Source organism: Rutilus rutilus (assembly GCF_951802725.1).
Source record: "Rutilus rutilus genome assembly, chromosome: 9".
Taxonomy (NCBI): domain Eukaryota; kingdom Metazoa; phylum Chordata; class Actinopteri; order Cypriniformes; family Leuciscidae; genus Rutilus; species Rutilus rutilus.
Window position 1 is genome coordinate 5,192,287 of NC_140223.1, and position 19,482 is coordinate 5,211,768.

Genomic DNA, 19,482 nt, shown 5'->3' on the forward strand with positions numbered 1-19,482 from the left:
CATTGTATTTTTATTTTTTTTGTTCTGTTCTGAGTCCCTCTGATAACCTTATGTATACTCTGTGGGGTTCTTTTAATTGAAATACTTATTGGGTAACGTGTAGTTTTCCAAAGAGACAAACGCCTGCAGTGGTGTGTGTGTGTGGAGTGAAGTGGGGATATTGCTGTGAATCACGTGTACTATATTTAACTGGGTTATTTTACCTGTGTATTCTTCTTAACTTATTTATTAAGAGTGACGTGTGGTGTGCTTTAAATTCTGACACGTCTCGGGAGGGAAACTCTTGACCCTTTGGTGTTTGATTGAGGGAAGTTTCATGAAGTATTACAGTTGTCTTTTTAAATTGTTTATATTATTGAACTATTGTGAAATAAAGAAATGTATATTTTTGACACACCAGCTTCCATCTGCGTCCTTTAATTCGGGTGGCTTGCGTGAAACCAGGTAGTTCTTTTGAACTAACTATTTTATAATCATGGGTCTTTGATCTATTTGAGTAGTAGTTCAGAGAGTGTGTAAAAGACCCCTGGAGGCCACATTAGGAAGTTCTTTGTCTCTAGTAAAACAACAAAAACATCCAGTGGCCTGTTGCACAAAGTTACTTTAGTTGCTAACAGGTAAAGTTCAAGCAAACTGGCTTTTTAGGGCTCAGGAAAGTGGATTGGTTTAGGTTGTGTTCATCATCATGGTAACTTAGCCTACACGGCTAAGCTCCTCCGGAGCAGGTTTTATTCTGGGTTAGAGATCGCAAACCAAAACTGGACCAATCAGTGCAGTGACATGTATCTGATACAATAAAGCCACTCCCCCTGTATCTCTCACTCCAAATCAAAGCAGTTTATAGTGTGAAACAAACTTTAGAGAGCAAATTGTCCATCTTTATGGAAGTAAAATAATGACACTTTTTTTTTTAAACAAAAAAGCTTGTTGAATTGCACTACTTGAAAAAATATGCATTGCATTAACCCTGCTTGCATTTTAAAGCATTGTATTTTCAGGGCTTGCATTTTTATGGGCTGAAATTCAACATGGTTGTATATTTAAGCTGTATATATTTCAATTCAAAACATTTCACACACTTTTTCATTATTAAAAATTCAATAATCCATATTCACCTTTCAGATTTCATTTCCAAAATGTTAATTCTGTTTAAATATACAGCCTATAAAATTCGACCGGCAATTTTCGGTCCATTTTATTTCGCTTTACAAATTCGCTTACACAAATTCAGTGGTTCAAATTCGACAGAAAATTCGACATTTGACATCCGGGAACAGCAGGAATATCAGTAGATTGCCGATTGATGATCTCCATAGCTGTTAGTCCCTGCGGCTGTTGACGAAGAAAACTATAGAGCAACGGGTGAGAGACTCATTCATTCGGTGAATTACAGAAATGGAGCAAGCAGTAGGCTATTTGTGATTATTATCAGGGCGATGAATTGTGATGATTATCATATGGAAAAGCTGATAAAGACACAAAAGCTGTGTTTACATTGAAGTCTTCACTGTTACTTTTGTACATGTAAGTTTTGCACAGCTTTCTCTGTCGTGACCGAGATTATGTTATTCCCCGATGCTGATGTACTGATCAAACGTTAATTCTGAGGTAGTAGACATCTATTTCTCTCGGTTGGTTAGTTTCCTTAACTTTATATTGCGGGGCTGTGCTGCAGAACTGGGGATTCCCTCAATACATCACTCTCCAGGATTCCCCTGCGGTCTCAGGACACTCAAAGTAACTCAATGGACAAAATACAGTGATATAAAAGACCAAACTCCCACCTTATTGGGGATGCAAACCACGCCCTCGTGTTGTTGTCAGACTCGAAACCCCAAGTATTTAGTGTCAGTCGTGCTGTCTTTGCATTTGAACATTGCACATTTTAAACAGGACACGCATTAGCTGAATAAATGTTAACCAATACAAACATCTTTATAGAAAACAGCTGACAATGAAAAGACAGGAGTCCAATAATAGCACAACGAATCACTTATTCTAAAAATAATATCAAGTATAAGTTAGACGAATCCGACATATAGTTAACAGTAAAACGTCCGTCATTTAACGAATTTTAAAAACACGGATGGATAATACAGTCCAGCTACGGCTAAAGACAACATGAAGGCAGAATGCCTCATCTTCCAGAATATCCAACGTGACAGCTTTTCAGAGGAATATAAACGATTGAAAGCTGGTAAGCCTGTATCCACTACGAGCCACTTACTCACTTTATCACCAGAGTTTGATGAAGTCAGTCAGCTTATACGAGTTGGAGGACGTCTATGTCGTGCTGAAGGTCTAGAACTCCAGACAATTCACCCAATAGTTCTGGATCCTCACCATCCAGAAACCAAACTGCTCATACAGGACTATGACAGTAAGCTCTGTCACCCAGGACCAGAACGGGTATTTGCTGAAATGAGGAGAAATGTTTGGATACTGAGAGGTCGTGAAGCAATTCGCAAATTCCAGCACAACTGCATAGAATGTCGCAAGTGGAAGGCCCTAAAATGGCTGATCTACCCCCAGCCCGTCTAAGACTTCACAAACCTCCTTTCTACAGCACTGGGATGGACTGTTTTGGTCCCTTCCAAATAAAAGTAGGACGACTCTGTGAAAAAAGATGGGGTATAATATTCAAGTGTTTGGCCACTAGATTTGAGCTCCTCACATCTATAGACAAAGATTACTTCCTTATGTCTCTGAGGTGATTTATTGCACGTCGAGGCACCCCATCTGAACTGCTTTCCAGGGCACCAATTTCCAGGGTGGAGAGAGAGAATTAAGAGAAGCTTTAACAAACTGTAGCCCAGAGCTTCAACAACATCTTGCCAAACAAAAACTTCAACCCTCCAAGTGCACCCCACTTTGGTGGCATCTGGGAGAGAGAAATCCGATCCCTCAAAAATGCCCTCTTTACAGTAGTAGGTTCACAAACAGTGACAGAGGAAGTGCTTCAAACAGTGCTTATTGAGATAGAGGGAATTCTCAATAGTAAGCCCCTAGGATATGTCTCCTCCAATGTAGCTGACCTGGATCCAGTCACCCCAAATCTCCTGCTCATGGGGCGGCCAGACAGCTCTCTACCTCAAGTGATGTACCCCGCTACTGAGCTCATAGGACGGTGTAGATGGAGACAAAGTCCTCACTGATCATTTCTGGTCAAGCTTTATGAGACACTACTTGCCTAACCTCCAGTTATGACAGAAATGGCATGCAGAAACTAAACCCATTACGGTCGGATCTGTTGCAATGTTGGTTGACTCTCAGCTACCCCGTGCCCTCTGGTTAATTGGTAGAGTTGTCAGAACATTCCCTGGGGCGGATGGACATGTAAGGCCTGTAGAAATCAACGTTAAAGGCAGGTTATATACGCGACCTGTTGCCTGTCTCATTCCTTTACCAGAGATTACTGACACTAAGTAACTAAGATGCAGGAACAAATATGCTCCTGCATATTTGGGGGCAGGGCGATGTTAAGGAGATCTAACCAATCAGCGACAAACTTATTGGTGACGTCGGCAAAGGACGTTAGGTGGCGAGTTAGAAACTTCCCGAACATGAATCCTGTGATGTGTTTTGATTGACACCCTGAGGCGAGCACAATCGCCTACTCAGCACATTAGTCAGAACTCCTTTACAGCTATGATTGGTCGAACTCTTCTTCTTGTGCTGTTGCTTGATTTGAGGACTGCGCGTGCAGAGGCGTCACCAGGTTTTTACGTAGTTTAGAGTAACAAATCGTACCAGCGTACTTTGAAGTCAAAATGCGTGTCCGCTACGCAAAATGCTTGCTGACAGCTAAATGACAAGTCAGAAAGTTACAACTTAAAAACAACTTCCACAAAACTAACGTCACAGAACTAAAGTTTATTTCATTTATGTTTGCTTTATCTGAATCTCACAGTTTATATTAATTATTGGATCTGTAGAAACCTTTTACTCACAAATGGTCATTTTATTTGTTGTTATTGTACAGAGTTATTGTACAGATATACGTTATTGTATATACACCTTTCTATGTAATAACAAGCTTTAAAAAAAAAAAAAAAAAAAAAAAAAACCTGATCAAATTCAGTTTGTTTCAATATGTTTCATATATTAACAAATAACTGATTGTTGTTGTTTTTCTACATTTGTTTCCAGTGTCTTTCAATTTTGGTATTTCTTTGAGTAAGCGTTCAATCAAAATAATTTTCAATAATTTTCTTTCTTGTTCTCTAACATATAAAACACAAATCTTGTGGCATTTTACAGCAACACTAGTTTATTAGTAAACTAACTACACATTTACTTTATTTGAATCTAACAAAACATTTGCTCACTGTGACACAGAACAATGCTTTCTAATATGAGTCCATAGACTACATGATTTGGTGAAACTCTTCTCACACTGAGTACAGTAGTACGGCTTCTCTCCAGTGTGAACTCGCTCGTGTGCTTTCAGAGATCCAGACTGAGTGAAACTGTTGTCACAATTTGAGCACTTGTAAGGTTTTTCTCCAGTGTGAATTCTTTGGTGCAGTTTCAGTTGACTAGATGTAGTAAAGCTTTTCCCACAGTCACAACACATATAATCTCTCACTTCATTGTGTGTTTTCTGGTGCAGTTTAAAACTGTTCAGCCTTGAAAAACTCTTTCCACAGAGAGAACACACATAAGGCCTCTCATCTGAATGAACTTTCAGGTGTGTTTTTAGATTTGATGATGAAATAAAATCTTTACCACACTGATCACAGTTAAATGGTTTTTCTCCAGAGTGAACGTGCAGATGATACTTGAGACCTGTTGAATCTCTGAAACTCTTTCCACACTGAGTGCATGTATACGGTTTCTCTCCAGTGTGAATGTACAGATGATAACTGAGATTTGATGAATGAGAAAAACTCTTTCCACACTGAGTGCATGTATACGGTTTCTCTCCAGAGTGAATTCTCATGTGTATGTTAAGGTTTCCTTTCCGTGTGAAACTCTTTCCACACTGAGTGCAGCTGTGTGTCTTTTTGGCTTTTGTTCTTTCAATTGTAAAGTTATGATGTTCCTCCTCCACTTCATTCAGTTCTTGTCTTTGCTCTTTCACTCTCACCTGGTCTAAAATACACATCAAGTTAGAATCAGTTCAAGTGAGCCCTTATTTAACAGCAGAAAGCTACAGAGATCAGATCTTTCACTTTTTGTTCTGTCATTCACTTGTTAATAAAGTAAAAATATGCTTGACAACTGCTATATACAAGGTTATGATCATTCAGATGCATTTCTCCATCATTTATCATCCATATACTGCTTATTAATTCACATTTACCAAAGCAGTCAACAATGAAGAATCAAGAATGGACACCAACCTATTTGTTCCTCAGTATCTTCATGTTTTATTCTGGATGGTTCTGGATCCCTCATGTCTTCAATCTCCTCTTTAATAAACTCCATCTTTAACAGTCACACAGATTTCAGCTGCTACTCCTGGAGTTTGTCCTTCTCTTGTAGGATGATGGGAATATTCCCAGTATTTATTGGTGAATTGTTGTGGGAGGGGCTTCACTGCAGGTGTGAACTGTGATCACTGTGTTTTTATCCAATCTGCATTTAAAAAGTACAGGGCCATCATGTTAAACTGCTGCTGAAAAACCTCTTTGTCTCCAAAAGTTCCCTGTTTTCAGCTCATTCATTATGGTGATGTCTGAGATCTTCTGTAAATTGGCACATTAAGCTCATTTTATTGGTGTCAACAGGCTGAAACAAACTACAGCATCATCACCTTTAACTTAAATTCTTGTCTCAGCTTTCATCAGGTCTGAAATAAACACATGAAAATGTGACCCTGTATATTTGGGTCAAAAAAATATTTAAGTGTAAAGTTAAATAAATAAAGTTGTTAGAATGAGTTCTGGAGGATAAATGTGAATTTTCAAGTGAATCCTGATTTAATAACAGAAAACAAGTGAGATCTGCTTATCAAATATCACATTTGTGATGTACCAAAGGTAAGTTTTGTAATCCTCTTGTTAATAGTCAAAATGTTAACGACAACTGCTGTACAAGATTATGATATAAGTGCATTTATATTCCTAGATTATTTGCTAATATTTCACAGCTCTTATGTATGGAAGTTTGTTTCCGCCACAAAAAAAAAAAAAAAAAAAGATAATTGCGACTTTTTATCTCACAATTGCGAGTTTACATCTCGCAATTCTGACTTTATTTGTCAGAATTGCGAGATATAAAGTCAGAATTGCATGAAATAAAGTCGCAATTGCATGTTTTAAAGTCAGAATTGCGAGATATAAAGTCAGAATTGCATGAAATAAAGTCGCAATTGCATGTTTTAAAGTCAGAATTGCGAGATATAAAGTCAGAATTGCGTGAAATAAAGTCACAATTGCGTGTTTTAAAGTCAGAATTGCGAGATATAAAGTCAGAATTGCATGAAATAAAGTCGCAATTGCATGTTTTAAAGTCAGAATTGCGAGATATAAAGTCAGAATTGCATGAAATAAAGTCGCAATTGCATGTTTTAAAGTCAGAATTGCGAGATATAAAGTCAGAATTGCATGAAATAAAGTCGCAATTGCATGTTTTAAAGTCAGAATTGCGAGATATAAAGTCAGAATTGCGTGAAATAAAGTCACAATTGCGTGTTTTAAAGTCAGAATTGCGAGATATAAAGTCAGAATTGCATGAAATAAAGTCGCAATTGCATGTTTTAAAGTCAGAATTGCGAGATATAAAGTCAGAATTGCATGAAATAAAGTCGCAATTGCATGTTTTAAAGTCAGAATTGCGAGATATAAAGTCAGAATTGCGAGATATAAAGTCAGAATTGCGAGATATAAAGTCAGAATTGCATGAAATAAAGTCAGAATTGCGAGATATAAAGTCAGAATTGCGTGAAATAAAATCAGAATTGCGTGAAATAAATTGCGAGATATAAAGTCAGAATTGCGAGATATAAAGTCAGAATTGCGAGATATAAAGTCAGAATTGCATGTTTTAAAGTCGCAATTGCATGTTTTAAAGTCAGAATTGCGAGATATAAAGTCAGAATTGCGAGATATAAAGTCAGAATTGCGAGATATAAAGTCAGAATTGCGAGATATAAAGTCAGAATTGCGAGATATAAAGTCAGAATTGCGTGAAATAAAGTCACAATTGCGTGTTTTAAAGTCAGAATTGCGAGATATAAAGTCAGAATTGCATGAAATAAAGTCGCAATTGCATGTTTTAAAGTCAGAATTGCGAGATATAAAGTCAGAATTGCGTGAAATAAAGTCACAATTGCGTGTTTTAAAGTCAGAATTGCGAGATATAAAGTCAGAATTGCGAGATATAAAGTCGCAATTGCATGTTTTAAAGTCAGAATTGCGAGATATAAAGTCAGAATTGCATGAAATAAAGTCGCAATTGCATGTTTTAAAGTCAGAATTGCGAGATATAAAGTCAGAATTGCGAGATATAAAGTCAGAATTGCATGAAATAAAGTCACAATTGCATGTTTTAAAGTCAGAATTGCGAGATATAAAGTCAGAATTGCGTGAAATAAAGTCACAATTGCGTGTTTTAAAGTCAGAATTGCGAGATATAAAGTCAGAATTGCGAGATATAAAGTCAGAATTGCGAGATATAAAGTCAGAATTGCGAGATATAAAGTCAGAATTGCATGAAATAAAGTCACAATTGCATGTTTTAAAGTCAGAATTGCGAGATATAAAGTCAGAATTGCGTGATATAAAGTCGCAATTGCGAGAAAAAAAGTCAGAATTCTGACTTTATAAGACGCAATTGCGACTTTATATCTCGCAATTCTGACTTTATATCTCAGAATTCTGACTTTATTTCAGGCAATTCTGACTTTATTTCAGGCAATTCTGACTTTATTTCACGCAATTCTGACTTTATATCTCAGAATTCTGACTTTATATCTCGCAATTCTGACTTTATATCTCAGAATTCTGACTTTATTTCAGGCAATTCTGACTTTATTTCACGCAATTCTGACTTTATTTCACGCAATTCTGACTTTATTTCACGCAATTCTGACTTTATATCTCGCAATTCTGAGAAATAAAGTCAGAATTGCGAGATGTAAACTCGCAATTGTGAGATAAAAAGTCGCAATTATCTTTTAAAATGTTTTATTCTGTGGCGGAAACAAGCTTCCATACTTATGATTGGCATGTAATAAAAAAGCCTATTTAGCATTTTAACTAATTATATATATATATATATATATATATACAAAATCAGCCATCATTATTTTTAATGTAGAAAATTATGTTTTGTGTAAAAGGTAACTATAGAATTAAACAAGAGAATCTGGTTAGTCAGATAATAGGCTAAATGTTTTGTCTTTAAACTTTCATACAAATCCAAATTACACACCAGTCAATGTTGTCAAAAAATGTCTTGTAAATATATAGCAGATTTCACCCAGCAACACAAATGAACCACATCTGCAGTTTATTGACAGAGGACAGACAATCAACACACACACACACACACACACACACACACACACACACACACACACACACACGTCTTCAGATTCACTGTCTTTCAGCTGAAGGATGCATGAGAAAAGACATGTTAATTACCGTCCTCCCTAACAGTAACTGCAATTCATCTAATACACAGGTCACACATATGGCTATAAACATACATTAACATCACAATGAAAGTTAAACCCATTTAAACGACATTTCCACAGACTCAATCCACCAAAATGATATGTGGACTTTAAAAGAAATAAAAGTCCCAAAATACATCAAACTGTTGGCAGGAAAACGCATACATAACCTTATTCCGGTTTTATGGCACTTCCATAATATAAACTAAATACTTCACTTTATTGTAACGAGGCTTCAGCAAAGTGAGGATCCATTTGCAGCTTTATAGTGATCTTGGTCGTACAATCAGGGTCAATCACCAGCAAACACAACAGTAGAGACAAAGCAACTCGTAATGCGAAAACAGGCATAAGGTCAGGCAGCAAACTTACATAAATCAGTCCACAATAGAAAACAGTCCAGGGCAGGCAGCAAAGAATCACGAAGAGAATAAACAGCCCAAGAGTAATCCACGGGAAGACAAAAACACAGGCAGAAACGCTCAGAGATGTTCACCAGGGCAAAACAAAACCTCTCAATGAGGAACTTCTTCTTCTTCCAAATTTGTTTAAACTTTCTTCATATATCAATACATAATTAAAATGTAAGTAGGCCTACTCTGAAAAAGAGAGCATAAAAATCGAGTGTCTGTAGTCCTCTCACGACTGTTGTAAACACAGCTACTTATTCCATTCACTCCACCCCCTCCCTTCTGGGCTCCTACCAAAGCCACGCCCCCAAAACACATGAATGCGCGACGCCGACGTCAGCAGCTGGAGGACGCGTTTGCCAGTGCCAAGCGGAGGAGAGGAGCGCAGTGCATGTAGTGACATCATGTCAGAATCACATGTAATAAAATACCTAACTTTATCATTATGAATATAAACAACTAACATGGCTGTTAGTACTCACTATCAAGCTAGCATATCGATACGGGTAAAGTTTAAAATATATTGAGTTTGATTCGGTAACGAGCTAGTAACATAAGGCAAAGCTAAAAACAGGTTGCATTGATACACGTTTTACCATTACCATCAGTTACACTGTGATGAAGGTGAATTTCGTGTAAGATTCATAACATATACGGTGTTTTGCATGTAAGCGCTTCCATGATGAAAGCACTGTTGGCTCTGAAGAGGACTAACGTTACACTCCGGTGACAAGTAGTAGCCTACCTTTCTACCTTACTAATTCTTCCTTGCGATCCGTGCCTCTCTCCGTGCCTCTTCCCCTCTTCAAGTCAAACGGGTGCACGCGCAGTCGCGCATGCAGGGGTGGTTGCCATGGTAGCGAGGGAGAGTGACAGTCGACCCGGCCAATCATTTCATTCGTCCCGAATGGTAATAAGTAGCTGTGTTTATTGTAGATTAAAAGGTATAGAGTCACTCGATTTGTATACTCTCTTTTTCAGAGTACTTACATTTTAATTATGTATTGATATATAAAGAAATTTCAAACAAATTTTGTTTAAACAAAAAAGTTTTTTATACAATTCCTACCTACCCTGCCTTTAATTCATCCATTCCCATCTTTTTAAGTTCATTTTACATAATTTATCGTTCATTATTATACTTTTGACAAACACAAATAACATGTTCTACTGATTCCTCTACTCCACAATGCTCACATAATCCTGTTGGATGTTTATTTATTCTTTTTAAGGTTTTATTCAGCATAGTATGTCCAACCCTTAATCTTGTTAAAATATTTTCCTCTTTGGTGCTTCTTTTAGTTATCCTCACTACTCCTACTTCTCGTTGTATTTCATAAAGATGACGTCCTGTATTTACTGTATCCCAATTATGTTACCACTCTTTCGTGGTATATGCTTTAATTACTGCTTTTGCTTCATATTTACTAAGTGAAATATTCATGACCTCCTCATTTTCCAAAGCCTGTTTTGCTAAACTATCAACCTTTTCATTATCGTTTATCCCTCTGAGCCGGTATTATTGGAGAATTTAATTATTGGTCTCATACATGGGCCCAAATAAATGCTGTAATTTTAGTTAAAACTAGGCCTAGGAGTATGGGAGGACAAATTGATGGGAAACAGAGAGAACAGGTCAAAAGAGTATGTGAGGATAAAAACTGGGTAAAAGGTTGTGTGAGGACAAGAGTGGAAAATTACCCAAAGAGTGGAAAAGTACCCAAAAAAACAAATATGAAGTCATTATTAAAAAAGGCGCATGCGCAAGGGCCACCACCAATAAGAATAAAGACATCGATGCAGGTGTTTCTAATCGTGGCGAAGTGACGAGGAGGAGCAAAAAGAAAAAGATAACTGTATGAATGCTAATTGGGTAAGAAAAGGTATGAGACCTGAGTGCCGACCATTGTAAGATCAGATGTCCGGATGGCCAGCCGGCTTCTCACTTTGTTGCTTGTCAATAAAGTTAATTCTTCTGAGACCTGAAACTTAGACTCTGAAACATTTCTTCTGAGACCTGAACCAAAGATCGTGAATTGGCCACGACAGTATCCACATAAATATTATCATGATGTTCATATTCTTAAATCTATACAGATTTTCATACATCTCATTTACTATATCCTGTCGACTGTGAGATGTGAATGATTTCAATGACTTTAATGCCGAACATGAATCTGTACAAATTATAAACTTTTTGATTTGAGTCTCTTCTGTCCACTGAAGTGCTGTTGCTATTGCCATCATCTCTACTGTGTATACTGATAAATGACCTGATGTTCTCCTATTAACAGAAATGTTTAAGGATGGAAAACTGAAAACAAAACCTGTTCTTCCTGTATTAGGATCTTTAGATCCACCCGTATATACTGGGACAAATGCTTGAAATACAGTTTGTAGTCTATCTTCAACAATAGCTACAATGAGATTCTTTCATTAACTCTAGCATATCAAAATCTATGAGTACTGCAGGAAACAACCAAGGTGGAGTTATTGATAATGGTACTGTTGAAATGTATGTTTTCTGACTCAAAATCATTTCTCTAGCTTTTGTTTCACTATTCCATGCAAAACACTTCCGTTTAGACCTTTCCTTTTCCCAGCACGGCAAGAGTGCCTTTACTGTTGGATGACGGTCTTCTGAATGTCCTTGAAGATTTACCCAGTAGTACATCATTAACTGCTTTCGTCTGATTTGTAATAGCATTTCACCCACTTCTACCTGAAGAGCAGATACAGGATTCGTTTTAAAAGCACCACAACAAAGTCTCAAAGCTTGAGCCTGTATCACATCCAACTTCTTCAACAAAGTTTTTGCTGCCGAGTCATAAACAATACTTCCATAGTCTAACACTGATCTTATCAGTGCTATATAAATACTTTTCATTGCAACTCTACTCGCTCCCCATTCTGATCCTCTTAGACATCTCATCACATTTAAAATCTTTTTACACTTAAGCCTTATTCGCACTGGATTAGTATTATCTGGGGACCTTGTGTGATTTAAAAATTACCCACCCACATCTGAATTTCGTGTGGCGCATTCGCACGGGATAAACGAAGCCTGTGATTTTACTCGAAATTACTGACTTATCTCCCTGATATGATGTCAATAGGCTATTGCTTGGAAATGTCTTGTCGTTATAGGTCTAACTGTATGATCATAAACAAAAGAATGTTCCTTACCACATGCTGCTATACAGTAGGCTACATGTCATCCATCTCCATTTAATCATTATTTTTGTTTTGCTCTTCTGATGGTTTTCAGCTTTCTCTTTCTGCAAATTGTATATTATATCGTATCATGGTGTACAGCGATATGACCCAGCACCCAAAATACTATCAAAACACTCCAACAGAGCTTCCATTCTTCGCGAAAGATGGATAAAAAAGGGCACAGGAAACAAAAAACCTTGAAAAAATTATAACCGACCCTGTCAAATCACAGAGATGCCGATTCGCACGGGACTAATATTATCACAGGACCTCGGTGTTCGGCGAAAAATGGTAGGTCATTTGAGGGGGAATTTTTACTTTACAAATTACAGACATGACCGATTCGCACGGGATTAAGATCACAAACAACCTCCGCAATTATTACATACAGTGCTATGCATAAGTTTAGACACCCATGCTAAAGTTGACTAAAAAGAGGAATAAAAAATCATCTTTTGGAAATTGAACTTAATGCCTTAATTAAAAAAATTTGGAAAAATCCAACCTTTAAGGACACCAATTTTCTTTGTGAATGAATAATGTATCGTAAATAAATAAATGTTCTTCCTTAAAATACAGGGTGCACAGTCTGGACACCCCTATGTTAAATTCCCATAGAGGCAGGCAGATTTTTATTTTTAAAGGCCAATTACTTCATGGATCCAGGATACTATGCATCCTGATAAAGTTCCCTTGGCCTTTGGAATTAAAATAGCCCCACATCATCACATAGCCTTCACCATACCTAGAGATTGGCACTTTACAATTAGATATGTTAGAGAACAAGAAAGAAAATGATTGAAAATTATTTTGATTGAACGCTTACTCAAAGAAATACCAAAATTAAAAGAGACTGGAAACAAATGTAGAAAAACAACAACAATCTGTTATTTGTTAATATATGAAACAATTCCCTGAATTTGATCAGGTTTCTTTTTTTTGTTTTTTTGTTACATAAAGCCTGTTATTACATAAAAAGTGAAAGATCTGATCTCTGTTGCTTTCTGCTATTAAGGCACACATGAGAATTCACACAGGAGAGAAGCCGCATACATGCACTCAGTGTGGAAAGAGTTTCACAGGGAAAGGAGACCTTAAGAAACACATGAGAATTCACTCTGGAGAGAAACCGTATACATGCACTCAGTGTGGAAATAGTTTTTTTCAAGCATCAACTCTCAGTGTTCATCTGCATGTTCACTCTGGAGAGAAACCGTATACATGCACTCAGTGTGGAAAGAGTTTCACAGGGAAAGGAGACCTTAAGAGACACATGAGAATTCACTCTGGAGAGAAACCGTATACATGCACTCAGTGTGGAAAGAGTTTTTCTCAAGCATCAACTCTCAGTGTTCATCTGCATATTCACTCTGGAGAAAAACCATTTAACTGTGATCAGTGTGGTAAAGATTTTATTTCATCATCACATCTAAAAGGTCATCTGAAAGTTCATTCAGATGAGAGGCCTTATGTGTGTTCTCTCTGTGGAAAGAGTTTTTCAAGGCTGAACAGTTTTAAACTGCACCAGAAAACACATAATGAAGTGAGAGAATATATGTGCTTTGACTGTGGGAAGAGCTTTACTACAGCGGGCAATCTGAAAGAGCACCAAAGAATTCATACAGCAAAAAACCTTACAAGTGCTCATATTGTACAAGAGTTTCACTCTGTCTGGAAACCTGAAAGCACACAAGCAAGTTCATACTGGAGAGAAGCCGTACTACTGTACTCAGTGTGAGAAGAGTTTCACCGCGAGCAAATGTTTTGTTAGATTCACATAAAGTAAATGTGTAGTTAGTTAACTAATAGACTAGTGTTTCTGTGAAATGCCACACGATTTGTGTTTTATATGTTAGAGAACAAGAAAGAAAATTATTGAAAATTATTTTGATTGAACGCTTACTCAAAGAAATACCAAAATTAAAAGAGACTGGAAACAAATGTAGAAAAACATCAACAATTTGTTATTTGTTAATATATGAAACAATTCCCTGAATTTGATCAGGTTTCTTTTTTTTTTTTTTTGTTACATAAAGCCTGTTATTACATAAACAGATGTATATAATAACGTATATCTGTACAATAGCAAATAAAATGACCATTTCACTGACAATGTGTGATTTTGTGAGTAAAAGGTTTCTACAGATCCAATAATTAAAATAAACTGAAATTCAGATAAAGCAAACGTATCGTCTCAGGTTACGACTGTAACCTATGTTCCCTGAGAACAGGAAACGAGACACTATGTCATTGACGCTTTGGGGAACGCCTCAGGTGTGACAGGTGTCTGAAATCAAATATCAACTCATGGCAATCATGTTGACCGGCGACAGCCCATGAATCATCAGCTTGATTGATTAACGTGCGACCTGGATGTATAAAGGGGAGCCTTGAAAACATGACAACATCCTATCGTCTGAAGGGACTGTTGGTAGGCAGGCCCCGAGGCATGGCAGGGAGACGTAGTGTCTCGTTCCCTGTTCTCAGGGAACATAGGTTATTGAATTGAATTGAAAAACTTTATTAATCCCAGTAGGGAAACTAATTTGCTACCAACCATACAGCCATCAGACACGATACACAACTAACAGACAAGTACATAATTCTGGATTAGTAGACGACTACTAGCCTAAGCGCTGATTACGAGACACAATTTGAGAGATTCATTTTCACAATCAACAAATACTAAAAACAACACTTTAAGAGACAAGAATAATACTCAACAATCAGCAATGTTGGTTAAAAAATCTGACCGCTGCTGGAACAAAAGACCTTCTCATGCGCTCACTAGAGCACCGTGGCATTATCAGTCGCTCACTAAAAGAGCTTCTGAGACCTTTAAACAAATTGTGCAGTGGATGGCCTTCAAAAAGCAGGACCATTTTTAATTTGGAACTAATCCTCTTCTCAACAGTAATCTCTAAAACATCTGGATTAAGACCAATAACTGAACCTGCTCTCTTGATTAGCTTATTTATCCTATTTTTGTCCTCAGCAGATATACTGCCCCCCCAGACAAGTACAGCATAGAAAAGAACACTGGCTAAAATCCCTTGATAAAAGACATTTAAGAATTTTGTGCTTATGTTGAATGATCTGAGTTTTCTCAAAAAGAAAAGTCTCGACTGAGCCTTCTTCATTAAAACATTAGTATTCTCTTTCCAGTTTAGTTTGTCATCCACATAGACACCTAAATATTTATATGACTTCACAATTTCAATCACCTGACCATTAATTGTAACTGGAAGGACCTTCTCTTTTTTCTTTCTAAAATCAATCACAAGTTCCTTAGTTTTCCCTACGTTCAATTTCAAAAAATTTGTCTCACACCAGTTGTAAAAAGACTGCACCTCCCTTCTATAGGCAAGATCATCATCCTGATTAAGTAGACCCACTAAAGCAGTGTCATCAGAGAATTTTTGTACCCAGCAAGATGATTGACTATGCCTATAGTCAGCAGTATAAAGTGAAAACAAAAATGGGGATAAAACTGTACCCTGAGGTGCTCCTGTGTTAGTTAGAATAGTATCAGAATATTTGTTACCGATCCTAACAAACTGTGGTCGTGCTAACAGGTAATCTAAAATCCAAGAAATGGTTGTGTTATGTAATTTAAAATCAATTAGTTTACTAGCTAAAATGTGTGGCTGTATAGTATTAAAAGCACTCGAAAAGTCAAAAAACATGATCCTAACGGAACTGGCAGTAATTTCAAGATGACTGTAAATATTTTGTAACATATATAGTAGTGCATCATCTACCCCCACACCCTTCCTATAAGCAAATTGCAAAGGATCCTGAAATGCAGACACCTGCCTTGTCAGATGATCTAGTACAACCCTCAAACGTTCGTCTCAGGTTACGACTGTAACCTATGTTCCCTGAGAACAGGAAACGAGACACTATGTCATTGACGCTTTGGGGAACACCTCAGGTGTGACAGGTGTCTGAAATCAAATATCAACTCATGGCAATCATGTTGACCGGCGACAGCCCATGAATCATCAGCTTGATTGATTAACGTGCGACCTGGATGTATAAAGGGGAGCCTTGAAAACATGACAACATCCTATCGTCTGAAGGGACTGTTGGTAGGCAGGCCCCGAGGCATGGCAGGGAGACGTAGTGTCTCGTTCCCTGTTCTCAGGGAACATAGGTTACAGTCGTAACCTGAGACGTTCCCTTTCAAAGGGAACCCGACACTACGTCATTGACGCTTTGGGGAACGAAATACCCACTCCGCCATGCTGAGGGGAGTGCATACCCAAAGGCAGTGGCAACTGTCAGAACCAGCAATTCAGTGAACGCTAGAACCCCCTCAGGTCACACTGGGCTGTCAGTGACAGCACTCCCTACCGGTCATAGCCCAAGCTATAAGATACCACAGAAAACCTCCATAAACATAGTTTAAAGGAAGGTCTACCTGGGCCAGCTCAAGGGCCTAGGACCACAACTTCAATAATAGAAGGGGTCCCTACTAGGGAATGTGGCTAGGGAACCTGAGGGAACCCCAGCCAGTCACTACTCAGGGAAAACACCACCTGAAATGTAACCAGGCAGGCCTGATCTGGTGTCAAAACATAAGACACACAGTCTGGCCACTTCCTGTCTGTCCGAAGACAGAGTCTCTTGCCTTAGGTAAGGAATCCAACCCGAGGGACTGTGAAGCTGGCAGTGAACCACACGGCCCAGATATCAGAGACGGGAAAATACCGGAGAGTAAGACTCAGCATAGCGCTTAATCCGGTAGGCAAGCCTTATCAGGAAGGCCTAGTGAGGCCTATGACCTGATAACCACAGTATGTGGGAGCTCATATTCAGGAAGGCCTAGTAAGGCCTATGACCTGATAACCACAGTATGTGGGAACTCATATTCAGGAAGGCCTGGTGAGGCCTATGACCTGATAACCACAGTATGTGGGAGCTCATATTCAGGAAGGCCTGGTGAGGCCTATGACCTGATAACCACAGTATGTGGGAACTCATATTCAGGAAGGCCTGGTGAGGCCTATGACCCGATAACCACAGTATGTGGGAGCTCATATTCAGGAAGGCCTGGTGAGGCCTATGACCTGATAACCACAGTATGTGGGAGCTCATATTCATTAAGGCCTAGTGAGGCCTATGACCTGATAACCACAATATGTGGGAGCTCATATTCAGGAAGGCCTGGTGAGGCCTATGACCTGATAACCACAGTATGTGGGAGCTCATATTCAGGAAGGCCTAGTGAGGCCTATGACCTGATAACCACAGTATGTGGGAGCTCATATTCAGGAAGGCCTGGTGAGGCCTATGACCTGATAACCACAGTATGTGGGAGCTCATATTCAGGAAGGCCTAGTGAGGCCTATGACCTGATAACCACAGTATGTGGGAGCTCATATTCAGGAAGGCCTGGTGAGGCCTATGACCTGATAACCACAGTATGTGGGAGCTCATATTCAGGAAGGCCTGGTGAGGCCTATGACCTGATAACCACAGTATGTGGGAGCTCATATTCAGGAAGGACAAGTGAGGCCTATGACCTGATAACCACAGTATGTGGGAGCTCACATTCAGGAAGGCCTAGTGAGGCCTATGACCTGATAACCACAGTATGTGGGAGCTCACATTCAGGAAGGCCTAGTGAGGCATATGACCTGATAACCACTGTATGTGGGAGCTCATATTCAGGAAGGCCTAGTGAGGCATATGACCTGATAACCACAGCACGTGGGAGCTCATATTCAGGAAGGCCTAGTGAGGCATTTTGACTGTTCATGATTACATTGCCCATATTCATGGCACATCTCCTTCTGCCTTTAGTTCAAACATATTTGAACTATATTAACAAGTGAATGACAGAACAAAAAGTGAAAGATCTGATCTCTGTTGCTTTCTGCTATTAAACAACTGATCACACTTGAACTGATTCTAACTTGATGTATATTTTAGACCAGGTGAGAGTGAAAGAGCAAAGACAAGAACTGAACAAAGTGGAGGAGGAACATCATAACTTTACAATTCAAAGAACAAAAGCCAAAAAGACGCACACCTGCACTCAGTGTGGAAAGAGTTTCACACAGAAAGGAAACCTTAAGGCACACATGAGAATTCACACAGGAGAGAAGCCGCATACATGCACTCAGTGTGGAAAGAGTTTCACAGGGAAAGGAGACCTTAAGAAACACATGAGAATTCACTCTGGAGAGAAACCGTATACATGCACTCAGTGTGGAAAGAGTTTTTCTCAAGCATCAACTCTCAGTGTTCATCTGCATGTTCACTCTGGAGAGAAACCGCATACATGCACTCAGTGTGGAAAGAGTTTCACAGGGAAAGGAGACCTTAAGAAACACATGAGAATTCACTCTGGAGAGAAACCGTATACATGCACTCAGTGTGGAAATAGTTTTTTTCAAGCATCAACTCTCAGTGTTCATCTGCATGTTCACTCTGGAGAGAAACCGTATACATGCACTCAGTGTGGAAAGAGTTTCACAGGGAAAGGAGACCTTAAGAGACACATGAGAATTCACACTGGAGAGAAACCGTATACATGCACTCAGTGTGGAAAGAGTTTTTCTCAAGCATCAACTCTCAGTGTTCATCTGCATATTCACTCTGGAGAAAAACCATTTAACTGTGATCAGTGTGGTAAAGATTTTATTTCATCATCACATCTAAAAGGTCATCTGAAAGTTCATTCAGATGAGAGGCCTTATGTGTGTTCTCTCTGTGGAAAGAGTTTTTCAAGGCTGAACAGTTTTAAACTGCACCAGAAAACACATAATGAAGTGAGAGAATATATGTGCTTTGACTGTGGGAAGAGCTTTACTACAGCGGGCAATCTGAAAGAGCACCAAAGAATTCATACAGCAAAAAACCTTACAAGTGCTCATATTGTACAAGAGTTTCACTCTGTCTGGATCCCTGAAAGCACATAAATGACCATAGCAAATAAAATGACCATTTCACTGACAATGTGTGATTTTGTGAGTAAAAGGTTTCTACAGATCCAATAATTAAAATAAACTGAAATTCAGATAAAGCAAACGTATCGTCTCAGGTTACGACTGTAACCTATGTTCCCTGAGAACAGGAAACGAGACACTATGTCATTGACGCTTTGGGGAACGCCTCAGGTGTGACAGGTGTCTGAAATCAAATATCAACTCATGGCAATCATGTTGACCGGCGACAGCCCGTGAATCATCAGCTTGATTGATTAACGTGCGACCTGGATGTATA